The sequence below is a fragment of the Triturus cristatus genome, chromosome 7 (genome assembly GCF_964204655.1).
Source record: "Triturus cristatus chromosome 7, aTriCri1.1, whole genome shotgun sequence".
NCBI classification, from domain to species: Eukaryota; Metazoa; Chordata; class Amphibia; order Caudata; family Salamandridae; genus Triturus; species Triturus cristatus.
In genome coordinates, this window is record NC_140590.1 from 1,879,226,472 (window position 1) to 1,879,253,545 (window position 27,074).

General features: G+C 45.5%; 1 protein-coding gene and 1 long non-coding RNA gene across 2 annotated transcripts in view; one reads left to right on the top strand and one right to left on the bottom strand.

Moving 5' to 3' along the window:
• The window catches only part of FAM131B (family with sequence similarity 131 member B), a 381,150-nt gene that overhangs the window by 301,266 nt on the left and 52,810 nt on the right, over positions 1–27,074 (top strand). The window lies entirely within an intron of this gene.
• Positions 1–27,074, bottom strand: part of LOC146813599 (uncharacterized) — a 59,227-nt gene that overhangs the window by 1,935 nt on the left and 30,218 nt on the right. Inside the window, exon 2 of the long non-coding RNA XR_014966051.1 lies at positions 5,368–5,473. This is a non-coding gene — a long non-coding RNA (uncharacterized LOC146813599). The remainder of the gene's footprint in view (positions 1–5,367; positions 5,474–27,074) is intronic.

Consider the following 27,074-nt stretch of genomic DNA (forward strand, 5'->3'; position numbering starts at 1 on the left):
TGGACTTGGAGTATGCCCTTATTTGCCCCTCTCTGGATCTGCTGTTCTTTGGGGGTTTTTTTGACGACACTGTGGGAAAGGTCTTCCTGTTGGTGCCTGCGGACTGGCTTTGTTGCGCGACCTGAGTTGGTGTTGGGGGCTCAGTCTTCCACTGCTCGCCGGCGGCTGCATGTCAGGGGGCTGTTGTCTGCTACTGTGGTGATTGTTCCTTGGGCCCATTTGCTCTTGTTTCCCCTGGTGTCTCCCGTCCTGGGTCTTTGGGATCTGGCGTCTCTGGATTGTGAGCTGTTGATTCCGGGGGTGCAGTGTGACCATTGGCCTGGGGTTGTCATGGTGCCTGGTGGTTCGTGACCTCTTAACCATGGTGCTATTGCTCAGAGGTATCTACCTCTGGTAGCACAGTCTCTCACAGGGCATGCGTCCGAATCCTGCCCCTGATGTCAATGTACGTGTTCAGCAAGTACCTTTATAATCAGGACTCGCCCTTTGTGTCCAGGGAGTGGTTGGTCCTGATGACCCTGCGACCTGAGTTCGGGGACGGTGTTGGCTCTGGTGTAGGTGCAGGGGCTGTGGTCTGTGCTGGAGGCAGATTTGTCTTCGAATTGGTTTGAGCCGGAGGCGGTTCTGTTGGCCGTGACTCATTTCTGCCTTGGCTCCTCCAGGGGATCGTGATGGTGCCGTCAGACTGTGCAGTGGTGGTGTGTTGTTTCAACCACTATTGGGGGCGTAGTTGGCTTCCCTCGCATTGTTGGCTCTGCTGTTCTGCCGGTCGGCGGGCTCATGCTTGTTGTCCCTGAGTGCTTTACGCCTGCTTGGGGTTTTTGGTCTAGTTAGCGGCTCGCCTGAGCGGGGTGTTTCCCTCCCTGTCTGAGTTGGGCCGGACGAGGTGGTGTTTGGTGGCCTGATGACGTGGTTTGGGGTCCCGGACGTGATCCTGTTTGCGTTTCCGGGGTTTGCCTTTAGAATTGTATTGGTTCTGTGGTTCGGTCAGACGCTGTCTGGAGGGGGATTCCCGGTCCTTCCAGTGGGGGGGGGGGTCTGCTGTGGCTTTTCCCCTGATTGCCCTGATTCCGTGGGTCCTGCGGACTAGGTCGGGCCTCGTTTGTCCTGGTGGCTCCGGATTTGTCCTGGAGGCCTTGATTCCCTCTGTTGTTGAGGTTGGCGGTGGTGCCTTGCTGGCGGTTGCCGGTGGTCCCTTGTCCCCTGTTGATTCCCCCTCTGTCTTGGGGGTGTATGGTCCAACTGCTGCTGGCGGGGTGGCTGTTGTGGGGCTGCATCTCGTGGCTGTGTTTGTTCGGCGGTCCGGGGGCCCTTCAGCTCTCAAGTCCTGGGCCGGACGTTGGGTTTTGTTTCTCGACCCTTGGTGTCCCGGTTGTTGAGGGGTTGTTTCCTCCTGTGCCCAGTCTTTTGTTCCCAGGATTCCTTCCTTGTTTCACTGCTCGGGGGATCTGGTTTTACCTGTTTTTCTGTCCAGATCCTCTTTTGGGGGTTCTGGTGCTGGTGCTCTGTTTGGCCGTTGGGCGGGCTCTGGAGGGGTGCTTCCTTCGTGCTGTGCCTTTTCGTGGGGTGGTTTCCTTTTTTGTGACCTTTGTGCTGTGCTGGTCGAGGTCTGGTTCCTTCCGGGGCTGCTCTGCCAGTGGCTGCGTTGGCTGTGGGGCCTGCGTATGCGGCTTGTGGTGTGTTGGCGCCTGGGTCGGTTCATGGGTGTTCAACTCGGGTGGTGGCTGCGTCCTGGGCTTGCTTCCGGGGGGCTTCCTTGTCCGAGTTCTGCAGGGTTGCTGCTTGGTGTTCTCCTCACATGTTTTTGTCCCATGCTCGTTGGGTGATGGGTAGGACTGTGCCTCCTGGGTTTGGGGTCGTGGTGTTGCGTTCTGCTCAGGTTGTGTGACTTTCTGCTTATGCTTATAAAGTCTGTTTTTTCTACTGAGTGAAGCCGATTCTTGCTTTGGTGTCTGCTCATGTAGTTAGGACTGGGACGGGGAGGGCTGACGAGGAGGTAATGACCGGTTTCTTACGGGTAATATTCATTACTCCGAGTTGTAGCCCTCCCCGTCCCAGTCCAGGTTCCCATCCCTCCCTCCCTGTTCGACTTCTTGTGCTTGGTGGTACAGGATGTGGATGGGCGGGTCACTTGCTTATATGCCTCAGGGCGTGGGTGCGGCCTGGAGGGAAGGGATGGGTTTTTAGTTGCCTGGGAGTATCTGGTGGGAGGAGCTATGCTCATGTAGTTAGGACTGAGACGGGAAGGGCTACGACTCGGAGTAATGATTATTACCGGTAAGTAACCAGTCATTTACCAGCTGAGCCATGTGGGGTGCCAGATGGTGGGCGAGTAACTTGCCTAGTCTGGTTTTTATTTGCGTTTATCGTAGTTAGATGCCGGTAAGCACTAAGAATGGACTCAGTGCCTCCCAGTTTGAGGAACATACAGATCTCTCTCTCCCTCATTGAAGGGGGCAGAACACTGCTCTCACGTGCTTCCAGCAGGACTTCCATCGCTGAGAATGCCGGAGAGAACTCGGTGGGAAGCCGTCACCGCCTGGTGCCTTTACCCGTGGAAGCATACTCAGCACCTAGCTCAATTCCTCCAGGCCTATCGAGGCGTCGAGGGATTCAACAGCCAGGGTCTCAAGTTGTGGGAGGCTCAGGCCCTCCAGTAACAGGACTTAGCAATCTGGCATGATGACAGGGTCCGTGGCATACATGCTGCAGAAATACGCCCCACTATTCCAGCCGTAGTGGCAACCCTGGTGCCATCCATCTATAGTAGGTGTGTGGTCAATGGTGGCGGGTGCTCCCTGCAGAGTACCCAAGCTGGCCATCAGCTAGACGTATCCCCTTCTCTGTGCAATCTCTGCCTGCATTGCTTAAGCATATATATGGCCAGTCGATCCCAAGGGGCAGATTTACAACTTCTGGTGCATCTCTGCAGATCAGCAGGGATGCGCCAGAACAGATGTGTCACGTAAGCCCCTCCTTGCGCCACCACAGATGCGTCGCATTTACAATGCGGCGCACCATGGTGCAAGGAGGGGAAGATGCGTGACACATCTTGTTGCGTACAGGCGGTGCATTGCTGGAGTTGCTTCGCAAGCGCGATGCAACTCCTGCAATGCACAGGGGCCGCCCATACTTAACGTGGTGCGTCACTCCTTACGTCTGCTTCAAGCAGGCGTAAGGATTTGACGCAGCAGAGTCATAAAACTGACTCAGTGAAATCTTGTAGATTTCACTGCGTCAGTTTTGCGGGGCGTTCCTGCGAGGGAACGCCCACCCTGCGACAGAACGCCCACATGAAACCTGACGCAGATTTCATGTGGCGCAGGGCTTTACAACGTGACGCATCTGCCTAAATGCGCCACGTTGTAAATAAGTTGCAACGTGGCGCATGGTTTACACCGCCGCTGCGTCACAAAAGTGACGCAACGGCGGCATAAAAGTGTCGCAAGGGGCTTGTAAATCTGCCCCTCAATGTCTGTTATGCGTCTACGCACTGCCTGCTCCTACAACAGGTGTCCGGACGCGACTGCCCCCAAGCCGGCAATGTGGCCACGACCGCCCCCTCTCTGTTGAGCTCCTGTTAAAGCTGTCTGCACACTCCACATGTTAAGCTCATACAAGTGCCACTCAACACTGTTCTCAGAGCCCCCCATTCTGGGTCCCTGCTGGACATGGTACCCCAGTTAAGCTGGCAGCATCTGTGAGAGCCCGCCCCTTCCAGCTGGGTCCTGCCGACATCCTCCAGGGCCAAGCCTCCCACATGGATTCCCCCCACTGCACGACACAACTGACTGGGGAGTTATCAGACAAGAAACGCGCCAAGTGGGTCGCCTCGATGTATTCCACCCTTCAGAATCCCCACCCTGTGCAGTCAACTGTGTGTACTATGCGTGGTGGAATAACAGGTGTATACCCGTAGCGCTGGGTGGCTCAGTCGCCAAATATAGTCAATGCCTACGTTTGGCATCACCTTGCAAAACGCGGCTGTCACTAAAGGTTTGGTACCTGTTCTGGGCGGCTGCCTATCCGGGTCTGCATCCAAGATGCAGTTAGAGTCCCCCAATCACAGGAGCGGTGTGTCTACCTCATGCGTTAACAGGTCTTGAATGTTTGGGAAAATGTGGGTCATCATTATTCGGGGCATAGATGTTCAATATGGCCAGGTCAAGTCCGTCCTAAGTCCCCCTCAGCAGGACAAACTGACCACCTGCGTCAGCCTCCATATACGTGGGCGAGAAAGAGATCCCTGGCGAACCCCAAATTAGTGTGCCCCTTGTGTACATCAAGTAGGACTGGAATACACGTTACTGCCATTTTTTGGGTAGACGAGCAGCACTTGTATCATCCAAGTGGGTTTCCTGTAGGCAGGCTATAGAGATTTTATGCCATTTTAAAAAGGTGAGTACCCTATATCACTTAGTGTATGTCCCTACCCCCCTGACGTTCCACATGAAGAGTCTGAGGTCAGCCCCCGTAATGATCTATAGGGCCAGACACATCCTCCCAACTCCCCGCCATGTGTTAGTACCCACTGACTCCTGCAAGCTTTGTAAACTGGGGTGGCGTAGTGGGCAAAAGAACGATGGATTTAACCCAGATCTCTTGACTGGGGGAGAATGTATGCATTGTCAGCATTCCGTCCATCATTTGTTTGTTGTAACGCTTTTCGCCCTAAGTGGGATGGGTATTCTCAGACGTGGGACCCGTGCTCACTACGCCACTGGAGTCAAGCTATCCTGGCTGATGACGGCTGATAGCCAGAAACCGGTCCTAGGATGCTTGATTCCGGTCCAGTGAAGACATGGCTTGGCAGTTCGGGCTGGACTGTTCCCATGAGGCACAGGGTCAAGACTGATTTGCATATGGCCATGTCTAAACTGGGGTGGTGTAGTGGGCAAAAGAACGATGGATTTAACCCAGATCTCTTGACTGGGGGAGAATGTATGCATTGTCAGCATTCCGTCCATCATTTGTTTGTTGTAACGCTTGTAACAATAACAAGCAACGCACAACAGTCCCCCCCACCCACAAACAATTATAGTTCAACTGAAGGACTATCTATGCCCACCCCACGCTTGTGCAGGGATGTACACAGCTTCCCATGCAGTTTGTTTTTTGCACAGTTTTATATAGCGCAAACTTGACCCGAAGGTATCGGGTATCAGAGCACTTTACACGAGTACCAGTTTCGTTACATGAGGACAAATTCATTTTTGTTAGGCACTGGGAGATGAAGTAAATTGCCCAGAATCACAGGATGTTGCATGTCCTTGCCGAGACTCGAACCGGGTTTCCCAGATTAGAGGCCAAGCGCCCTAGCCGTTAGGCCAACTCCTCTCCCAGTCCAACGGGGACTGGCACACTCACCTCACAGTGAGCTCCCGGCGAGTCATCCTCCTCCAAGTGACACCGCTCTGCAGCCAGGCATCCCAGTGCATGTCTAAACACAATTAACTTCTTGGGTCTGATACAGCTTGAAAGCAACGGAACAAAGAAAAAGAAAGAAGTGAAAAATGTGTCTCTTCAGCTGAAGTCTAATAGGGGGAGCAACCCCTTCTTAGGACGAATGCCCTCACTCACCAAAGGGGACATGCTTCATCATTTGGGCTTTCTCCTCCCAGTGGGAAAACCTAGTCCAACTGAGGGCTACAACCACCTCACTGAGAGGTGGGAGCTCTGGGATGTTTTGTTGTTATACCTCAGATATGGATGCTAAAACCCCAAAAGCAATAAATGAGTGAAAAAGTGTGAATCTAAAACTGCCTAGTGCAGATGAAAAAGAAACTTTATTGACTCATCTATACTGGCAGAGTTAAAACTGCTAGATTGAAAAGAAGGTCGACATGTTTCAGCCATTAACCATCCAACAAGTATGTCTGGCTTTCTTCAGGACTGTTAAACAAAGCTGCTGCTGTGAAGTGAAAACATTTATTAGTATATCCTTAATTCAACCAGTCACAATTTTGTACCGACGGAGAGAGCGGGGCTTCCTTCCCTGAGTTGTGACCCCCATGGGCCCTCAGCATTCAAGTGGAGTTAATCTCCCAACTGAAAACGGCCACAGGGCGTGTTTACACAGTGGGGAAGGGAGGGGACGGGACCTGAGGTGATGTGTGCAAACACGCCCTATGGCGCGTTTTAAGTTGAGGAAATAATTCCCTTCAATACTGAGGGCCCATGGGGGCCAACTAGTCCACCAGGTGCTTCCAGTAAGCGCTACTGCGCTGCATTGCAGAGAGGTGGGCCAGGCCGTGGCCATTTTTTCTGCAACGCATCTCTGTGGTGCTAACTAGAGATACCTGATGGGCTAGTTGTACCCAAGGGACACTCAGGATTAAAGGGGACTTTATCCTCCAAATTAAAACGGCCACAGGGCATGTTGGCACACATCAGCTCAGCTCCCCCCCTCCCTTCACGAGTGTGCAAACGACCAATGTCGGCTATGTAGTAGCGGTACAGAAGATGCAATCCATATTATATGGATTTGCAAAAAGTTAAAAGATATCAGGAGTATCCTACTAAAACCCGCCTTCAAACAATATGGTGTCAGATCATGTAGACAAGCATTAATGTTGTGCTTTAACCCCGACCGGGTTCAGCTAAACTGTAGGTTAATTAAATTTCTTGACATTACCGCAAAGAGACTAAAAAACCCGGATTGAGTCGCTGAAAGACTAAGTTTTATATGAAATCCAGACTAAAACACCCTCAGCTACAGTTACAATAACAACAGCTAACTTTTGCAAAATTGTGTTAATAATCTTATTGATCGTGATAAAAAAGTTTTAATTGTATATAGTGATTTTATTATGGAATGAGTGGAATTTTATTTTTGTATATGCAAAGGTTTTAATTAATCATGCATAATAATAAATAAACCTTCAAACCTTCAAACCTGTGGCGCGTTTTAAAAGGTAGTTTTAATCCCCCTGCCCTATTATATACTAGGGGTTTACAGGGGAGCTCATGCCAATAACAGGGGTACCCCAACGCATAGTGTTCCCTAGTGTATGTAGGTGTTTTAACTGTATTCTAAGTGTCTTTTAGCTTAGCACTGGCTCTAGAACTGGTTAGTCAGAGTCAGTTACCACCAGTACCCATCTGAAAAAGTTGAGGGTACAGGATGATTTTGCAACAAAGGCCTCTTTCTGCTCCTCTGTTTGTTCTTTCTGCACATCTTCCGTCTTCCTGCACTTTTCTTCGTCTTTGAGGACTTCTGTTGCTTCTTTCTGCATTTCTTTTTCTTCTTTCTGTGTGTTTTTTTTCTTCTTTCTTCACATGTCCTACCTCTGTAGGCATAGTTAGAAACTAGCATTTAAAAAAGCTTTGAAATTCACTTAAAAAACCATAGGTTTTTACGTTAAAGTTAGAAATTAGCGTTTAAAAAAATGTTAAAATTCACCGAAAAAAACACAGGTTTCAGGCACGTTATAGTTAACAATTAGCATTTAAAAAACCTTAGAAATTTACTGAAAAAAACATAGGCTTCAGGGGCCTTATAGTTAGCTGGACATTTCACTCGTACAAAACCATAGAAATTCCCCCGTTATAGTTAGTTCAGCTAACTATAACTCGCTCGCCCGCAATGCACTGCTGATGATGTCACATATTACATCACTCATGACATCACGGATGACATCTCAAATGACATCACTGATGACATCATCCTTGTGATAGAGTGGCAGACCTCCTCTCACCCTAATATAACCTTTGATACACACATTCAAAAATAGAAACTAAAATTTTCAAAAAAATGGACATACAAATACAAGTTACAACAACCTATTCAGTAATTCCAAAATCTACATACGCATTCACTCATTCACCAACGGTCCTATATAGTCACTCATTCATGTACTCACTCATCATATGTACTCATACACCTTTACATCCTGTTACACACCACCACTCATTCATAGAGTTACTCACACACATAATCACTCATGCTAATAAAGAAACAAACATCCATTTACTTTCATATACCGTTATACACACACCAGTACACTTAATTCTACAGAAACGTACACATACTTAGTCTTTTAAACAATCACTTATAGAAACACATACTTATTTATACAGGAACTCTTCCAATCTCTCACTCTCACATATACTCACTTATATACACCAATACTCACATATACTAGTTTAAAACATATGTAGTTACTCATAAAGACACTATTGAGACAGTCATTCACTCACTAACACACCCATACACACACTCATCCACCCATACAGTCCTGCACACATGCTTTCTTCAAAACACATACAAACATTGAGTCACTCATTCATGCATCTATGAGCTAAGTAATACCCCCCACCGAACCATACAGACACTCATACTAATATTCAAAAACCAACTAATAACCCATATAGACACTCATGTAGCTACTCACCAACCCATGCAGCCAATTATACACAAAGTGAGAGACTGATACAGATATTTAAATATTTAAACATTACTCGCTAACCCATGTATTCACTGAGAGACACTTAATCAGTCCGTTATACAATCAATTTTACAAAAATAATCATCCATTTAGACACTTATTTACCCATTTATTCTTCCATCGAGCTTGAGATATACATATATAAAACATATTTAATTTTCAGAAAAACACACATTCACTGGATGATGTCATCAGTGATGTCATTTGAGATGTCATCAGTGATGTCATGAGTGATGTCACTGACCATGTCATGAGTGATGTAATATGTGCCGTCATCAGCAGTGCATTGCGGGCGCGCGACTTATAGTTAGGTGAACTAACTATAACGGGGGAATTTCTATTGTTTTGTACGAGTGAAATGTCCAGCTAACTACAACGCCCCTGAAACCTATGGTTTTTTCAGTGAATATACATATATATATATATATATATATATATATATATATATTATCTACTGGTGGTCGCCAGTAGATAGTTATAGTTAGGACCGTGTTTCCATAGGAAATCCGCAACATTCTATTTGGAATAACTTTGGCGCGGTTGACGAATCCTCGCAAAATTTTCAAAATAGGTGGGGCGCTCCGCTCCGCTCCGCTCCTACCCTGAAAGTCTCGGGGGGATTCGTCAAGCGGGGGCTGAGAAAAAAGGGGGGTCCCAAAACACGTTTTCCCCATGCAATTTTCCATAGGGACCTTTAGTCCAAGGTACAGCCCGAACGGCTGAACAGAATTACTTGAAATTTGGCAGAGAGGTAGTCCTCAGCTCAGGGAAGTGCCTTTTGCAGGTCTGGTGTCAATCTGTTCAGTAGTTCCTGAGAAAATCAAAAGTAAAATCATATATATATGTGGGCGGAGCCTAACCACACATCTCATCCTGAGATCTGATAGGCTGTGAGCACTTCATCCAAGAAGTGTTGGCAGCCATCTTGGGACCAATATACATGATAGCACCTCATTAAAAAGCATTGCAGTTAATAGAAGGTTTTAAGACTTTAGTTACATTATAAATCATTTGTTGATGGTACCATACTCATTTTAGGAATTGTGGTATGTTCTAAGGTGATTTCACCATGTGAAAAAGCCTTCTGCTGGGATATCATGATTGAGAGAAAAATATTTTCTCATGCTTTTCCCACAGAGGTTTGGAAGGTGATCTATCAGCTAAACTGAGAGCTTATTTTCTGTAAATTCACATTATCTTTCTCAGTCATGTGAGAATGAAGTCTGACATTCTCAGTAAAACATGTACATCCAACAAGTGCAGAGACTATCAGTTGATTCCTTTGTGTTCTACTGCAGCTTCCCAGAGTGTTCCAAAGAACAACTAGAGCGCTAACAGTCCTACTTATGATAAACGTATGGCACACCTGAAGCCATCTTGCTTGGATTAAAGTGGTAACTCTTAAAACATTTAATTAGAAAGGAACAAAATGAGGGGGTTCATTTTTCCATAACAAGTATGATTAGTGCTGCAGAAAGAAAAACTAGGGCACATTTTGACTTCTGAAATCCTCTTCTATTTCATTAAAAAAGTCTGATATGAGACTGAAACATGCACTTTCAATACCAGCAGCAGACTCCCCTGGTGAGCAGTAGCTTTACTACAGTGATCTAATGAGCAAAAAGAGTGCTAACATTCTCAATTTATGGCAAATGTGTGACACATCTGAATGCCTTCTTGATGGAATCAAAGTAAAAAGCTGAAAGTATTTCCCACTGAGGAGACTGCGGTAAATGAGGAAATTAGGAAACTTCATAACAAATAAGTCTCCCAAGATGGCCACCAGAGACAAAAGAGCCCAAATGTAGCCCAAATATCACCCAGATGTAGCCCAAGTATAGCCCAATGACAGAATGTCCCAGAGTGTTCTTAAAAATAACTAGAGCGCTTACTGTCTTCATTATGACAAAAGTATGGCACACCTGAAGCCATCTTGATTGGAATAAACTGGTAACACTTAAAACATTTAATTTAAAAAGGAACACAATGAGGGGGTTCATTTTGCCATAGAAATTATGATTAATGCTGAAGAAAGAAAATGAGGGCACATTTTGAGTGACTTCTCAAATCCTCTTCTATTTCATTAAAAAATTCTGACATGCAGACTGAAACATGCACTTTTAATACCAGGAGCAGACTTCCATGGTGAACAGTAGTTTTACTACAGTGATCTAATGAGCAACTAGAGTGCTAACTTTCAGAATTTATGGCAAATGTGTGACATATCTGAATACCTTCATGATGGAATCAAAGTAAAAAACTGAACGCATTTCCTACTGAGGAGACTGCAGTAAATGAGGAAATTAGGAAACTTCATAACAAATAAATCTCCCAAGATGGCCACCGGAGACAAAAGAGCCCAAATGTAGCCCAAAATCACCCAGATGTAGCCCAAATATAGCCCAATGACAGAAGTGTGCAAAACACTTATTATTTTGTGTTTTTGCAGTGTTATATAGTGCAGACTTGTCAGGTATTGGAGTGCTTTCTATGAGCATTGGTTACATCACACAAGAACAAATTCAGTTTGGTTGTAGACATGGGGAGACTAAGTGATTTGACCAGAATCACAGAATGTCGAGCTGAAGCAGAAACTCCAACCTGGTTCCCCAGTTGCAAAGTCTGCAGTTCTGGAAGTAACACCACATCCTCTCCCCTAGGTGCAACATTTAATCAAGTGGTCAACTGGATAAAAAAACATAAAGATAACAAATAATTTAAAAGTGCTTTGTCGCTATTTGAAAACTCAGAAAATATGTCCTTATTTTAGTCTTTTAGAGCACTAACCATAATTTTGATGCCAATAAGACCCTCTCATATATGTAATTTCTAAAGGAAATGCTCTAGGTATTACAGTTTTGATTACATCAAGATGACGTTAGGCGTTCCACACTTTTGTAATAAATATAGAATGTTAGCAATCTAGTTGTTCATTAGGAGACTGTTGCGAGGCAGAGGCCAGGGGCACGGACTCTGAAAATTGAAGGCAGGTAGGAGGGTGCAAAGGCAACAATTTAACCACACTGAGCAGGCAGGAAGGGCCGTGGCAGCACAACAGACTATGGAGGGCAGTGGAAAGGGGGGCAGGGGCAACAAACCAAATAATACAGGACTTGCAAGAGAGGCTGTGGCAATGTAATAGACCATTGTGGGCAGAAGGAAGAGGCAATGGTAGTACAACCATACATGCCAACAGACCCGATTCAGCCAGGAAACGTCCAATGTTTTTAAGCTCAAATGGGCTTTATTTGATCTGTCTCCTGTCTACAATCTCCTCTTTTTCAATGTAACTCAAAGGGGAAAATCAATACCCCAGTTTTTTTTTCAAAATCTCCCTCTTACCAAGTTCAAAATGTTCGCAAGTATGGTACATTGGATCATGGAAGGAAATGGGGTAGGGACATGCACTTGGATAACAGAGGACAGGAGGGACATGGAGAGGTGCACCAAACTGACCCTGCAGGGCAGGCATCAGGGTTTGCAGCAGCACAATACACCACACAGGGCATGCGGGACGGGAGTGCAGCACAGCAATCCATAGAAAGCAAGAGGGAGGGGACAGGACCATGCACATTGACAACAGAGAACAGAGGGGCAAGAGGCAATGGTAGCTAGCTGACCATAATGGACAGACAGGAGAGAAAGCTGCAGCATAACAGACCATAAAGGGCAGGAGGGACGGATCAGGGGCATTACAATGGAACAGACAAGCCAGGAGGGAGAGAGTTGGTGTCTGCACATGTAAACAGAGGGCTGGGGGCAAGGGGGCAGGGCAGGAGCAGCAAGATAGCCATGGAGGTCAGGCAGGATGGGCACTAGAAGCAAGACACACAATGAAGAGCAACAGTGAGACTGTGATGGCATACACACAGACCATGGAGGGAAGGTGGGAGGGGGTCAGGGGCAGCTAACTGACCACACAGGGAAGGTGGGAGGGGCCATGGCAGCACAGAAGACCATGCATGGCAAGTGGGAGGGTTAGTGGTAGCACAATGGCTATGATGGGCAAGAAGGAGGGTGCAGGGGCATGCACAAAGGACGATGGAGGATAGAAGGGAGGGTCAGGACCTGTGCACAGACAAGAAAGTTCAGGGGAAGGGGCCGTACAACAGACCGCACGGGGCAGGCAGGAGGAGCAGTTGCAGCACAACAGACCAGGGAGGGCAGAAGGGTGTGGCAGTACAATGGACCATGTGGACAGGAGGAAGAGGATAGGGGCATGGCATGTGGACAGGCAGGGTGGAGGTGGCAGGGACAGGTTACAGTCATCTGACAATGCTAGGCAGGTGGGAGGGGAGTGGCAGCTCAACAGAACACTCAGAGTAGATAGGAGTGGCAGGTCCATGGAACATGGTGGGCAAAAAGGATGGAGCAGGGGCATGCACAAAGACATTGGAGGGCAGGGGGAAGGAGAATAGGGGCAGCAAGCTAAGCACAGAGTTTAAGCAGGAGGTCAATGATGGGGCATAGAATTGGGCAATGGAGGGCAGGAGGAGGGGACTGGTACATCATACTAAATTGAGGGCAGTGGCAGCACATCAGACCATGCATGGCAGGAGGGAGGAGGCTAGTCCATGGATTCACACAACAGAGGATAGGGAGGAGGGGGGTGGGGCAGCAAGCTAACTGTGCAGAGAAGGCGGGTATTAGGAACTTTATTGTTTTTAAAACGTGTGTCTGTGCGAACAACTTAAAATATGAACAAGTATGCAGCATAATTTCACTTTTATTCAGGAAGAAGAGGACGTTTGTGACTGTGACTCTGGGCTCACTTGGCAGAAACACCCCCTGACCCTCCACCCCCTATCGCAAAATGTAATGCCCGTGAAAAGGGTAGGTGAACACAGTGTTATATAGAACATAGTCCTGAGAGCACGATTGAAAATGAAAACTAGATATAGTGTATGGTATAAACTATGCACCAAAAAGTGTGATATAAGATGAACCGGGCGTGAAATATAATATGCAATACATTGTGCGCAATGTCAGATTCATTGGAGAGTGCGAGATAGCACAGGCACTAGCGCGTGCTATGCGATATGCGCCTTGGAGTGTAATATGCACAGGGCAGTGTTGTGTAACCTAACTAGTCTCTAAAGTTCTAATATAAAATATCTGCTGGGGAGTGTAACGTTGCATATGCACTGTGACAAAGATATGGATCCCAGATTGTAATATGTATGGCATAGCACTGTGCGTTATAACATAGGCATCGAGGAAGGCACGTTAGATGGGGAAATATAACCCGTGCGAAGACAGGTGTGGCATGACATATTCACGGGGTGGTGTTACAGTGCACATGGGCTAGAGAGTGTCATAGCATATGCACTAGCTAGTGGAATACAACACAGAGGTGTGTGGCACTCGGCAGGCAATGGTGGGTGTAACACAACATTGGGCTCTGCCAGGAGCGCGCTGTGACTCTCAAGTGATGTTCGTCCCCTTTCCAGAGAGTAAAATAAAAAGTATTACACATCCGGCAGTGGATGTGTGTTTTATTAACCGTGAGGGGGGTTTCTTACATAGTTTTGGTCGAATTTTTGTCGAATCCCCTTTGAATGGCTTGGTGTGCATGTGTATTAAATGTGCCTGTCAATAGCTACCCATGTTTATATAAATAAACGACAAGGGTGTCTACCGGGATTAGGCACAGTAGGGCATCAGACATGTCAGAGCTTCACTAGTGGTGTAAATACATTCCACGTGGATTCATTGTATGCATAGTCACCTTTTAATGAATATCACTCAAATTGTCATGGTGATAGGTACGTACGGTTTGTCCAGCATGTCCTAGGTGTGTCTATAAATATATATTTTTTAAAAATAATAAAAAACAGTGGCCGGCCCTGGGGATTGGGGTAAAAAAATATAATTAGGAGACAGGCCCTGGGGGATGGGGTCATCAGGGCCAATAAATTAGAATAAGAAGGGGAACCACACAGCCCCCCTTCTTAAAAAATTAAAATAAAGAAAAGACTGGCATCGTGCCGGAGGCCACGCCCCCTCCTTGCAGCACTCTGCAAACGTGCCCCCTGGCGAGTTGTAAGTTGGGGAATTAATTCCTCTTCAATACTGAGGGTCCCTGAGGGCCAACTAGCCCAACAGGCATCTCCAGTATGCGCCAGGGAGCTGCGCTGCAGACAGGTGTTCTGAGGCCAAGCCCCTTTTTACACCTCTCTGGAACGCAGCTCTGTGGCGCTTACTGGAGGTACCTAGTGGTCTAGTTTGACCCAAGGGACCCTTAGGATTCAAGGGGACTTAATCTCTCAACTTAGAACAGCCACAGGGCGCGTTTACACAGTGGTGAATGGAGGGGACGGGGCCTGAGGTGACGTGTGCAAACACGCACTATGGTACGTTTTAAATTGGGGATATAATTTCCTTTCAATACTGAGGGCCCCTGGGGGCTAACTAGCCCACCAAGTGCTTCCAGTAAGCGCCACTGAGCTGCATTGCAGAGAGGTGGTCCAGGCTGTGCCACTTTTTACACCTCTCTGCAACGCAGCTCTGTGGCACTTACTGGAGGTACCTAGTGGGCTAGTTGGACCCTAGGGACCCTCAGGATTCAAATGAACTTAATCTCCCAACTAAAAACGGACACAGGGCATGTTTACACAGTGGTGAAGGGAGGGGACGGGGCCTGAGTTAACGTGTGCGAAAACGCCCTGTGGCCTGTTTTAAGAGGTAGTTTTAATCCCCCTGCCCTATTATATACTAGGGGCTTACAGAGGAGGTCATGCTAATCACAGGGGGACCCCAACGTATAATGTTCCCTAGTGTATGTAGGTGTTTTCACTGTATTCTAAGTGTCTTTTAACATAGCACTGGCTCTAGGACTGGTTAGTCAGACTCAGTTACCACCAGTATCCGTCTGAAAAAATTGAGGGTACAGGATGATTTTGCAACAAGGCTTCTTTCTGCTCTTCTGTTTGTTCTTTCTGCACGTTATCCTTCTTCCTGCACTTGTCTTCGTCTTTGAGGACTTCTGTTGCTTCTTTCTGCCCTTCTTTTTTTTCTTTCTGTGCATTTTTTCTTCTTTCTTCACATGTCCTATCTCTGTAGGCATAGTTAGAAATTAGCATTTAAAAACCCCCAGAAATTCACTGAAAAAACCATAGGTTTCAGGGGTGTTATAGTTAGCTGGACTTTTCACTTGTACAAAACCATTGAAATTGCCCCGTTATAGTTAGTTCAGCTAACTATAACTCGCGCGCCCGCAATGCACTGCTGATGACGTCACATATTACATCACTCATGACATGGTCAGTGACATCACTCATGACATCACTGATGACATCTCAAATGACATCACTGATGACATCACTGATTACATCATCCAGTGAATGTCTGTTTTTCTGAAAATTAAATATGTTTTATATATGTATATCTCAAGGTCGATGGAAGAATAAATGGGTATATAAGTGTCTAAATGGATGATTTGTTTTTGAAAAATTGATTGTGTAACTGACTGATTAAGTGTATCATAGTGACTAAAGGCGGTGTCGCAGTTCCACCTCAATGGCGACCCATTAGGGAAAATCAACAAACATTGGGGGCACAACAATATCGGAAGAACTCCAATGTCCACAATGCCGTAGAGACACGCCCACTAGAGGCTGGACTTAAAAGCATCACTGCAAAAGCGGTGAGAACCTTGGCGGCTGTTCCCCCTCAAGATGCCAGTGAGCAAGGGCTAGAGAAGCCCGAAACGCGTTTGGCGCAATGGAGTGCGGAGAGGTGTTGCTGTGTACCCCGCTCTCCTGCTGGAATAAAAGGTGAAAACACGCTGTGTGTGGCGCTTCAATTGGGAGCACCTGTTCGATTGGCATATTTAGCGGCCTGCTCGGTCGCGAAGTGCCCCGCTGCGAACATTGCAGCTCCTGCCGAAAAATGTATGGCGTAGAGGAACAACGTGACCATCCATCCAGGTGACTAAAGGCGGTGTCGCAGTTCCACCTCAATGGCGACCCATTAGGGAAAATCAACAAACATTGGGGCACAACAATATCGGAAGAACTCCAATGTCCACAATGCCGTAGAGACACGCCCACTAGAGGCTGGACTTAAAAGCATCACTGCAAAAGCGGTGAGAACCTTGGCGGCTGTTCCCCTTCAAGATGCCAGTGAGCAAGGGCTAGAGAAGCCCGAAACGCATTTGGCGCAATTGAGTGCTGAGAGGTGTTGCTGTGTACCCCGCTCTCCTGCTGGAATAAAAGGTGAAAACACGCTGTGTGTGGCGCTTCAATTGGGAGCACCTGTTCGATTGGTATATATATATATATATATATATTATCTACTGGCGGTCGCCAGTAGATAGTTATAGTTAGGACCCTGTTTCCATAGGAAATCCGCAACATTCTATTTGGAATAACTTAGGCGCCGGTCGATGAATCCTCGCGAAATTTTCAAAATAGGTGAGGCGCTACGCTCCGCTCCTACCCTGAAAGTCTCGGGGGGATTCGTCAAGCGGGGGCTGAGAAAAAAGGGGGGTCCCAAAACGCGTTTTTCCCATGCATTTTTCCATAGGACCTTTAGACACAGCTACAGCCCGAACGGCTGAACAGAGTTACTTGAACTTTGGCAGAGAGGTAGTCCTCAGGTCAAGGAAGTGCCTTTTGTAGGTCTGGTGTAAATCTGTTCAGTAGTTCCTGAGAAAATAGCATTTAAATCAATATATATATGTGGGCGGAGCCTAACCACACATCTCATCCTGAGATCTGATTGGCTGTCAGCACTTCATCCAAGAAGTGTTGGCAGCCATCTTGGGACCAATATACATGATAGCACCTCATTAAAAAGCATTGCAGTTAATAGAAGGTTTTAAGACTTTAGTTACATTATAAATCATTTGTTGATGGTACCATACTCATTTTAGGAATTGTGGTATGTTCTAAGGTGATTTCACCATGTGAAAAAGCCTTCTGCTGGGATATCATGATTGAGAGAAAAATATTTTCTCATGCTTTTACCACAGAGGTTTGGAAGGTGATCTATAAGCTAAACTGAGAGCTTATTTTCTGTAAATTCACATTATCTTTCTCAGTCATGTGAGAATGAAGTCTGACATTCTCAGTAAAACATGTACATCCAACAAGGGCAGAGACTGTCAGTTGATTCCTTTGTGTTCTACTGCAGCTTTCCAGAGTGTTCCAAAGAACTACTAGAGCGCTAACCGTCCTACTTATGATAAATGTATGTAAGAAAAAGCAACAATTCTCAACAGGTATTATTACGCTAGACAATTAAAATTGTATGTCCAAGACATTAGACCGAGGGGAAAAAAGGAAGACTCTTTGAAGAATTTATGAAGAATGTATTTAAATCAAAACATCATTTGAGCGTCATTCGTGGGAACACGAGAAAGTAATTTTTACAGTTGTATCAGCACTGTAGAAATACATTTTTGAGAAAATAATAAATAGTAACAACCCAAATTGTACTTGGTGCCGGATGTGAAAGTGAAAGTGGCGACACAAGTGACAATTGTGAAAAACAGCGACGGCGGCGCAAGAGAAGTGACAAATAATGTACAGTGAGAACAATTTCATATAAAATATACTGTGGTCGAGGAAATAAATTGATTATTTATGGTAATTCAAGACAATCGTTTTGAAACGAGAAAACCATAAGAGAAATGTTGCGCGATTAATGGCGCTGAACGGTCGACGGCGTTTCGATCCTTCAGGTTAGGATCATCTTCAGGACCGGGTTGTTTGATTTACAAACGGTGCTGTACAGGGGGTAAGAACAGAAGGGCGTAAGGACAGAGAGGGGGAAGGTAAGAGGAGAGGGAAAGGACCACAGTGGGCCCGAGTGCAAGGCGAGTTGTATTTGAAAAAGGCAAGGAAAAGGGGAGAAAAAGGGAGAAAGGACGTGGTGGTAAATGTATGGCACACCTGAAGCCATCTTGCTTGGATTAAAGTGGTAACTCTTAAAACATTTAATTTAAAAAGGAACAAAATGAGGGGGTTCATTTTTCCATAACAAGTATGATTAGTGCTGCAGAAAGAAAAATTAGGGCACATTTTGAGTGACTTCTCAAATCCTCTTCTATTTCATTAAAAAATTCTGACATGCAGACTGAAACATGCACTTTCAATACCAGCAGCAGTTTTCCCTGGTGAGCAGTACCTTTACTACAGTGATCTAATGAGCAAAAAGAGTGCTAACATTCTGATTTTATGGCAAATGTGTGACACATTTGAATGCCTTCTTGATGGAATCAAAGTAAAAAACTGAAAGTATTTCCTACTGAGGAGACTGCAGTAAATGAGGAAATTAGGAAACTTCATAACAAATAAGTCTCCCAAGATGGCCACCAGAGACAAAAGAGCCCAAATGTAGCCCAAATATCACCCAGATGTAGCCCAAGTATAGCCCAATGACAGAATGTCCAAGAATGTTCTTAAAAACAACTAGAGCACTTACTGTCTTCATTATGACAAAAGTATGGCACACCTGAAGCCATCTTGATTGGAATAAACTGGTAACACTTAAAACATTTAATTTAAAAAGGAACACAATGAGGGGGTTCATTTTGCCATAGAAATTATGATTAATGCTGAAGAAAGAAAATGAGGGCACATTTTGAGTGACTTCTCAAATCCTCTTCTATTTCATTAAAAAATTCTGACATGCAGACTGAAACATGCACTTTTAATACCAGGAGCAGACTTCCATGGTGAGCAGTAGTTTTACTACAGTGATCTAATGAGCAACTAGAGTGCTAACATTCAGAATTTATGGCAAATGTGTGAAATATCTGAATACCTTCATGATGGAATCAAAGTAAAAAACTGAAAGCATTTCCGACTGAGGAGACTGCAGTACATGAGGAAATTAGGAAACTTCATAACAAATAAATCTCCCAAGATGGCCACCGGAGACAAAAGAGCCCAAATGTAGCCCAAAATCACCCAGATGTAGCCCAAATATAGCCCAATGACAGAAGTGTGCAAAACACTTATTATTTTGTGTTTTTGCAGTGTTATATAGTGCAGACTTGTCAGGTATTGAAGTGCTTTACATGAGCATTGGTTACATCACACAAGAACAAATTCATTTTGGTTGTAGACATGGGGAGACTAAGTGATTTGACCAGAATCACAGAATGTCGAGCTGAAGCAGAAACTTCAACCTGGTTCCCCAGTTGCAAAGTCTGCAGTTCTGGAAGTAACACCACATCCTCTCCCCTAAGTGCAACATTTAATCAAGTTGTCAACTAGATAAAAAAACATAAAGATAACAAATAATTTAAAAGTGCTTTGTCGCTATTTGAAAACTCAGAAAATATGTCCTTATTTTAGTCTTTTAGAGCACTAACCATAATTTTGATGCCAATAAGACCCTCTCATATATGTAATTTCTAAAGGAATGCTCTAGGTATTACAGTTTTGATTACATCAAGATGATGTCAGGCGTTCCACACTTTTGTAATAAATATAGAATGTTAGCAATCTAGTTGTTCATTGGGATACTGTTGCGAGGCAGAGGCCAGGGGCACGGACTCTGAAAATTGAAGGCAGGTAGGAGGGTGCAAAGGCAACAATTTAACCACACTGAGCAGGCAGGAGGGGCCGTGGAAGCACAACAGACTATGGAGGGCAGTGGAAAGGGGGGCAGGGGCAACAAACCAACAATACAGGACTTGCAAGAGAGGCTGTTGGAGGGAAGATCTATTACGGGTCAAGGAAGCTAGGGGCGGTCCCCAGAGCCCCGGGAGCCACCACAGAACTGAGCAGGAGAGTGAGTCAGGGACAAAAGGGGCACCTTAATTTGAGCCGGGGTGCCTAGGAACGCTTGCTCCAAAAATGAAGAAAACAGACATATGAGACATGGAATTGGAGGCAGAATACAATGGCAGTTTAATGAGAAGATGCAACTTCAAAGAAACCGCAGAATAGAGACATAAAGTACAAAATACAGAATCCAGATAATCATACAGCTGTCATGATATTCTCTGTATCTCAATTAATGGACTGACAGAGAGAGAGAGAAAACACATCTATAAATGCATCATGAGAAACAAGTTACACCAAGGAAAATGTTACCTAGGGACACTCGCATTTACTCTTAGAGCAAGCATTCCTGCAATTACAATACAACATCTTTTAAATGCAAAAGTAAAGAGAACAATGGTTAAACATAACATGACATTTCATATAGGTAAAATAGAATAAGATACTTCAAGCAAAGCAGAGCAAGACATTTTAAGCAAAGGAAGACAAGAGCTCCCAGTTCTTGGGGAAAACCTGCACAGCCTGTTAACCTACATACAGACGGCGAGGTTGTCCGTCGATATCTGTGGGTGCTCCCTTTTTATATCATTTTGTGGGCTCCTTTGCACGCTACATCTACCTACGTATGCTACCCAAAAGCTTCGTCTGCAGATTTTACCAGACATTTCGTCATTTACCCACTTAATGCTGACAATGGACTGGGTGAAAAGGTCAGTCTCTCAGGCCAATCGCTTATCGTAAGTTCCATAGAGCAAGCAGAAAATAATGGGTATTGTACAGGAATTCAATATATTCATGTATAAAATCTCCTCAGTTCTCCTAACTTGACGCTCTGCGGTTGCCACTTCCTTAAAAGCGGGAAACCTGCCCAGGAAGCAAGTACCAGTCCAGGATGCAGCCTACTGTATGTCGACAGCTTCAGGGGGATGTTGAACTTTGATACCGAGCACGGAGCACTCGGGTAGGGTGGGGGCTACTAGTTTGGAGCAGAAGGCCTCGCAGACCTGCCTTCAGACTGCTATACACTAAAATTGCAGAGCTATGGTCAATTTAACAAAGAGGCCTACATATTGAACAGAAGGGCCTACACAGGGGTTTTATGCTGGCTGAGTGGTAAGGATGTCTCAGGATAATTATATAGCAACACAGGACCCGCTGGTCAATTTAATACGGCCTACAAATGCAGCTGGCAGGGCAAGGACAAGGGTCTCATACTGCAGGTGTGGACAGAACGGGCCAGGGGCCCCCTCTGATACAAAATCTACCCTCCTTCAAGGCTGTGGCAATGTAATAGACCATTGTGGGCAGAAGGAAGAGGCAATGGTAGTACAACCATACATGCCAACAGACCCGATTCAGCCAGGAAACGTCCAATGTTTTTAAGCTCAAATGGGCTTTATTTGATCTGTCTCCTGTCTACAATATCCTCTTTTTCAATGTAACTCAAAGGGGAAAATCAATACCCCAGTTTTTTTTCAAAATCTCCCTCTTACCAAGTTCAAAATGTTCGCAAGTATGGTACATTGGATCATGGAAGGAAATGGGATAGGGACATGGACTTGGATAACAGAGGACAGGAGAGACATGGAGAGGTGCACCAAACTGACCCTGCAGGGCAGGCATCAGGGTTTGCAGCAGCACAATACACCACACAGGGCATGCAGGATGGGAGTGCAGCACAACAATCCATAGAAAGCAAGAGGGAGGGGACAGGACCATGCACATGGACAACAGAGAACAGAGGGGCAAGAGGCAATGGTAGCTAGCTGACCATAATGGACAGACAGGAGAGAAGGCTGCAGCATAACAGACCATAAAGGGCAGGAGGGACGGATCAGGGGCATTACAATGGAACAGACAAGCCAGGAGGGAGGGAGTAGGGGTCTGCACATGTAAACAGAGGGCTGGGGGCAAGGGGGCAGGGCAGGAGCAGCAAGATAGCCATGGAGGTCAGGCAGGATGGGCACTAGAAGCAAGACACAACATGAAGAGCAACAGTGAGACTGTGATGGCATACACACAGACCATGGAGGGAAGGTGGGAGGGGGTCAGGGGCAGCTAACTGACCACACAGGGAAGGTGGGAGGGGCCATGGCAGCACAGAAGACCATGCATGGCAAGTGGGAGAGTTAGTGGCAGCACAATGGCTATGATGGGCAAGAAGGAGGGTGCAGGGGCATGCACAAAGGACGATGGAGGATAGAAGGGAGGGTCAGGACCTGTGCACAGACAAGAAAGTTCAGGGGAAGGGGCCTCACAACAGACCACACGGGGCAGGCAGGAGGAGCAGTTGCAGCACAACAGACCAGGGAGGGCAGAAGGGTGTGGCAGTACAATGGACCATGTAGGACAGGAGCAAGAGGATAGAGGCATGGCATGTGGACAGGCAGGGTGGAGGTGGCAGGGACAGGTTACAGTCATCTGACAATGCTAGGCAGGTGGGAGGGGAGTGGCAGCTCAACAGAACACTCAGAGTAGATAGGAGTGGCAGGTCCATGGGACATGGTGGGCAAAAAGGATGGAGCAGGGGCATGCACAAAGACATCGGAGGGCAGGGGGAAGGAGAATAGGGGCAGCAAGCTAAGCACAGAGTTTAAGCAGGAGGTCAATGATGGGGCATAGAATTGGGCAATGGAGGGAAGGAGGAGTGGACTGGTACATCATACTAAATTGAGGGCAGTGGCAGCACATCAGACCATGCATGGCAGGAGGGAGGAGGCTAGTCCATGGATTCACACAACAGAGGATAGGGAGGAGGGGGATGGGGCAGCAAGCTAACTGTTCAGAGAAGGCGGGTATTAGAAACTTTATTGTTTTTAAAACATTTTGTCTGTGCAAACTACTTAAAATATGAACAAGTATGCAGCATAATCTCACTTTTATTCAGGAAGAAGAAGACGTTAGTGACTGTGACTCCGGGCTCACTTGGCAAAAACACCCCCTGACCCTCCACCCCCTATCGCAAAATGTAATGCCCGTGAAAAGGGTAGGTGAACACAGTGTTATATAGAACATAGTCCTGAGAGCACGATTGAAAATGAAAACTAGATATAGTGTATGGTATAAACTATGCACCAAAAAGTGTGATATAAGATGAACCAGGCGTGAAATATAATATGCAATACATTGTGCGCAATGACAGATTCATTGGAGAGCGCGAGATAGCACAGGCACTAGCGCGTGCTATGCGATATGCGCCTTGGAGTGTAATATGCACAGGGCAGTGTTGTGTAACCTAACTAGTCTCTAAAGTTGTAATATAAAATATGTGCTGGGGAGTGTAATGTTGCATATGCACTGTGACAAAGATATGGATCCCAAATTGTAATATGTATGGCATAGCACTGTGCGTTATAACATAGGCATCGAGGAAGGCACGTTAGATGGGGCAATATAACCCGTGCAAAGACAAGTGTGGCATGACATATTCACAGGGTGGTGTTACAGTGCACATGGGCTAGAGAGTGTCATAGCATATGCACTAGCTAGTGGAATACAACACAGAGGTGTCTGGCACTCAGCAGGCAATGGTGGGTGTAACACAGCATTGGGCTCTGCCAGGAGCGCGCTGTGACTCTCAAGTGATGTTCGTCCCCTTTCCAGAGAGTAAAATAAAAAGTATTACACATCCGGCAGTGGATGTGTGTTTTATTAACTGTGAGGGGGGTTTCTTGCATAGTTTTGGTCGAATTTTTGTCGAATCCCCTTTGAATGGCTTGGTGTGCATGTGTATTAAATGTGCCCGTCAATAGCTACCCATGTTTGTATAAATAAACGACAAGGGTGTCTACCGGGATTAGGCACGGTAGAGCATCAGACATGTCAGAGCTTCACTAGTGGTGTAAATACATTCCACGTGGATTAATTGCATGCATAGTCGCCTTTTCATGAATATCACGCAAATCGTCATGGTGATAGGTACGTACGGTTTGTCCAGCATGTCCTAGGTGTGTCTATAAATATATATTTTTAAAAAATAATAAAAAACAGTGGCCGGCCCTGGGGATTGGGGTCAAAAAAATATAATTAGGAGACAGGCCCTGGGGGATGGGGTCATCAGGGCCAATAAATTAGAATAAGAAGGGGAACCACACAGCCCCCCTTCTTAAAAAAATAAAATAAATAAAAGACTGGCATCGTGCCGGATGCCATGCCCCCTCCATGCAGCACTCTGCAAACGCGCCCCCAACAGGCATCTCCAGTATGCGCCAGGGAGCTGCGCTGCAGACAGGTGTTCTGAGGCCAAGCCCCTTTTTACACCTCTCTGCAACGCAGCTCTGTGGCGCTTACTGGAGGTACCTAGTGGTCTAGTGTGACCCTAGGGACCCTTAGGATTCAAGGGGACTTAATCTCTCAACTTAGAACAGCCACAGGGCGCGTTTACACAGTGGTGAAGGGAGGGGACGGGGCCTGAGGTGACGTGTGCAAACACGCACCATGGCACGTTTTAAATTGGGGATATAATTTCCCTTCAATACTGAGGGCCCCTGGGGGCTAACTAGCCCACCAAGTGCTTCCAGTAAGCGCCACTGAGCTGCATTGCACAGAGGTGGTCCAGGCCGTGCCACTTTTTACACCTCTCTGCAACGCAGCTCTGTGGCACTTACTGGAGGTACCTAGTGGGCTAGTTGGACCCTAGGGACCCTCAGGATTCAAATGAACTTAATCTCCCAACTAAAAACGGACACAGGGCGTGTTTACACAATGGTTAAAGGAGGGGACGGGGCCTGAGTTAACGTGTGCAAAAACGCCCTGTGGCCTGTTTTAAGAGGTAGTTTTAATCCCCATGCCCTATTATATACTAGGGGCTTATAGAGGAGGTAAGGCTAATCACAGGGGGACCCCAACGCATAATGTTCCCTAGTGTATGTAGGTGTTTTCACTGTATTCTAAGTGTCTTTTAACATAGCACTGGCTCTAGGACTGGTTAGTCAGACTCAGTTACCACCAGTATCCGTCTGAAAAAGTTGAGGGTACAGGATGATTTTGCAACAAGGCTTCTTTCTGCTCTTCTTTTTGTTCTTTCTGCACGTTATCCTTCTTCCTGCACTTATCTTCCTATTTGAGGACTTCTGTTGCTTCTTTCTGCACTTCTTTTGTTTCTTTCTGTGCATTTTTTCTTCTTTCTTCACATGTCCTATCTCTGTAGGCATAGTTAGAAATTAGCATTTAAAAAACCTTTGAAATTAACAGAAAAAACCATAGGTTTCAGGCACGTTATAGTTAGGAATTAGCATTAAAAAAACCTCAGAAATTCACTGAAAAAACCATAGGTTTCAGGGGTGTTATAGTTAGCTGGACTTTTCACTTGTACAAAACCATTGAAATTGCCCCGTTATAGTTAGTTCAGCTAACTATAACTCGCGCGCCCGCAATGCACTGCTGATGACGTCACATATTACATCACTCATGACATGGTCAGTGACATCACTCATGACATCACTGATGACATCTCAAATGACATCACTGATGACATCACTGATGACATCATCCTTGTGATAGAGTGGCAGACCTCCTCTCACCCAAATATAACCTTTGATACACACATTCAAAAATAGAGACTAAAATTTTCAAAACAATGGACATACCAATACCAGTTACAACAACCTCTTCAGTAATTCTAAGATCCACATACACATCCACTCATTCACCAACAGTCCAATACAGTCACTCATACATGTACTCACTCATCATATGTACTCATACACCTATACATCCTGTTACACAATGCCACTCATCCATAGAGTTACTCACACACATAGTCACTCATGCTAATAAAGAATCAAACATACATTTACTTGCATATACAGTTATACACACACCACCACACTTACTTCTACGGAAACTTACACATACTTAGTCTTTTAAACAATCACTTATAGAAACACATACTTATTCATACAGGAACTCTTTCGATCTCTCACTCTCACATATACTCACATATATACACCAATAGTCACATATACTAGTTTAAAACATATGTAGTTACTCATAAAGACACTATTGAGACAGTCATTCACTCACTAACACACCCATACACACACTCATCCACCCATACAGTCCTGCACACATACTGTGTTCAACACATACAAACAGTGAGTCACTCATTCATGCACCTATGCACTACGTAATACCCCCACCGAACCATGCAGACACTCAGACTGATACTCAAAAAACCAACTAATAACCTATATAGACACCCATGTAGCTACTCACCAACCCATGCAGCCACTTATACACAAAGTGAGAGACTGATACAGATATTTACATATTTAAACATTACTCACTAAGCCATGTATTCACTATGATACACTTAATCAGTCAGTTACACAATCAATTTTTCAAAAACAAATCATCCATTTAGACCCTTATATACCCATTTATTCTTCCATCGACCTTGAGATATACATATATAAAACATATTTAATTTTCAGAATAACACACATTCACTGGATGATGTCATCAGTGATGTCATCAGTGATGTCATTTGAGATGTCATCAGTGATGTCATGAGTGATGTCACTGACCATGTCATGAGTGATGTAATATGTGACGTCATCAGCAGTGCATTGCGGGCGCGCGAGTTATAGTTAGCTGAACTAACTATAACGGGGCAATTTCAATGGTTTTGTACAAGTGAAAAGTCCAGCTAACTATAACACCCCTGAAACCTATGGTTTTTTCAGTGAATATATATATATATATATATATATTACCTACTGGTGGTCGCCAGTAGGTAGTTATAGTTAGGACCTTGTTTCTATTCAAAACGCGTTTTTTGTTTTCCCAATAACTTTGGCGCCGGTTGACGAAACTTTGTGAAATTTTTAAAACGGAATGCCTGCTCCGATCAGCTCCTATCCTAAAAATTTTGGGGTGATTCGCCAAG